Source organism: Trichechus manatus, unplaced genomic scaffold (assembly GCF_000243295.1).
Source record: "Trichechus manatus latirostris isolate Lorelei unplaced genomic scaffold, TriManLat1.0 scaffold00001, whole genome shotgun sequence".
Classification (NCBI taxonomy): domain Eukaryota; kingdom Metazoa; phylum Chordata; class Mammalia; order Sirenia; family Trichechidae; genus Trichechus; species Trichechus manatus.
Window position 1 is genome coordinate 39,543,909 of NW_004443937.1, and position 2,879 is coordinate 39,546,787.

Genomic DNA, 2,879 nt, shown 5'->3' on the forward strand with positions numbered 1-2,879 from the left:
AACAGTGGTTGGCTACTTTTTTGGTTCATTGCTGACGAATAGAAAAGGGGTAAAACAGGGCCAAAAGCATTGCCAAAGATGAATGATGTCTCCAATATTCAGTAACACCGAAATCAGCTCCATCGCGCCCAATCTCTCCCATTCTGCACTCTCATCATTCGGAGATTAAAACGCAGTCTAGGAAGCCAATAGCTAATCATCTTTTTCCCTTACTGAAAACGATTCTCAGAACTATGATGCATTCGTTCACTTTTCTTTTTTTTTTTTTTAATTAAGTGGTATCTATTTTATAAAGCAAGAAACTCCTTGAAGAGGTCCAGATTTATCATGGTGCTAAAAGTCATAAAATTACAGTTACAGGCTAAGCAGTTAAATCCAAATTACGTACCACCCCATTAATTTTACAATCAATAGAGATTAAAGGAAATGAGGAAGTAAAGTAAATTATATAATCTTGGTTTAAATGGCATCAATACCTATTTATTGGCATCTGTGACATATGAGATGTCACAAAGAAGAAAGTCCAGGGTTGAGATAAGTTCTGGGCCTTCGAGCAGCTTACCACCTGGCTGAGGAATTGACAGTTGTTAGCATGTGGAACGTTTACCCCGGCAGCAATAATGATGCAAGAGGTGTCACAAGGGCTCACACAATTAATGGCCAGTGGAACCACATAGAAAAGAGCACTAGTGTTAGCATGGTGGTTAACAGCATGGACTCTGGAGCCAACCACCAGGGTTTGAATCCCAACCCTACCACGTACAGGCTCAGTGATCTTGGATCAGTTATTGGTCTTTCAGTGCCTCAGTGAGTTTCCGGTATAATGGGGATAATAATAGCACCTATCTCCACACGATGGCTATAAATATTAAATGAGTTAGTACTTGCCAAGTTCTTCCAACAAGGCCTGGCATGCAATAAGTGCACATAATTGGGTAAATAAGTGAAATACAGTTGAGAAAAGGAAAAGATCTCTGTCACGCTGAAGTATCCCAAAGTGCTGGTAGGATTTAAATGCGGAGGAAAGAGATCATACTTATTTTCCTCATTCCACTGATTCTTTCCCTAATGTTATAAGCATTCTAAGGTCTCAAAATCTGTTGCCGTGGAGTTGATTCCGACTCATAGCGACCGTGTAAGACAGAGTAGAACTGCCCCATAGGGTTTCCAAGGCTGTAAATCACTGTTGTGATTAGGTTATGTTATATGACAAAGGTGAAGGGATTTTGCCGTTGTAATTAAGACTTCAAATTAGTTGAGTTTGAGTCCATCAAAAGGGAGATTATCCTGTGCAGGCCCGACCTACTCTGATGAGCTCTTAAAAGGGACTAGCCCTTCCTGAAGGAAGAGATTCTGCTGTTCTGCTGCTGGTCTTGAAAAAGCAAGCTCCCACATTGTGAGAGGGCCTAGGGAGGTGGCCACATGGCAAAGACCTGAGAGCAGCTTCAAGGAGCAGAGAGTGGCCCCCAGCTAATAGCTAGCAAGACAATAAGTACCTCAGTTCTACAACTAAAATGAAATAAGTTCTCTCAACCTGAGGCAGCTTGGGAGCAGATCTTTCTCAAGTCAAGCTTCCCTATGAGCATGCAGCCAGCAGACATCTTGATTTCAGCCTTGAGAGACGGTGAGCAGAGGATACAGCCAAAATGTGCCAGCCTCTGGCCTGTGGAAACTGTGAGATACAATTTATATCATTTTAAGCCACTAAGCTTGTGGTAAATTCAAACTATAAATAAAACACAATAGAAAACTAATACACCACTTTGCCTATTTCCTTCTGCCTTCCACAGTATTCTCATTGGTCTTTGCCCAATACCTAAATATATGCTGTTTTTTCCTTGAATCGCTGTTCTTCTGTCTCAACACCATCCAAAGTGATTGTGTCCATTTGAATTGCTTTAATAAGCATCTGTATGTGGCTCTATTCAGATCTCTATATTGTTCTTGCTTAAGTCCATGTCCTATTTTTTATATTGCCTGCTGGTCAACTCCATGTGGGTACCATTTAAGCTCCTCATTTGATATGTCCAAATCAACTTTGTCATTATTCCTTCTACATCTTGCTCAGAGTAGCTTCTCCTCCTACAAGGCTGGTCCTTTGATGAAATCTCTCTTGTCCCAATCATTCAGTCTGCGAGTCTGCCACCTGAGCCTCAGTAGCAGACTCTCCCTCTTCCCTTTCCATTAGAACCAATGATTGGCCAAGTTGTGCTGGCTTTTAACATCAGAGTCACATTCAATCCCTTTTTCCCCTTCTCTATGGAATTTAGACCCTTACTACTACTGGTCTGGCCTTTTCTCTAATTTATCAAAAAACTATTTAAAATTTCTAAATATCTTCAAGAAGATTTTAGAAAAGCCAATGGAACTAAGATAGCTTCAAATGGGCTCTCAAAGTCTACTATGTGTAAGTTTCAGATCCCAGCTCTGTCACTTAATTGCAATGATCTCAACATTTTTTAGTATCTCTGGTCCTCAGTTTCCTCATCTGAATATTGGGGAGGATATCTACTTCACACACCATCATGAAGATGACCTAAAGAGGAATCTAGTAAGTGGTGGCTGTTCTGATTATTGAGTACCTGGGAGTGCAAACAGTTAAAGTGCTTGGCTGCTAACCAAAAATTTGGAGGTTTGAGTTTACCCAGAGGCATTTTGGAAGAAAGCCTGGTGATCTACTTCTGAAAAATTAGACATTAAAAACTCTATGGAGCACAGTTCTACTATGACACACTTGGGGTCACCATGAGTAGGAATAGACTTGATGATAACTGGTTTGGTTTGTTGTTGTTCTAATTAATACCTTGAATATTGGCAACAGAACATTTTTGCTATCAATCCAGTTTGAAAGCTTAATATGACCTCCAATTCCTTTCTAT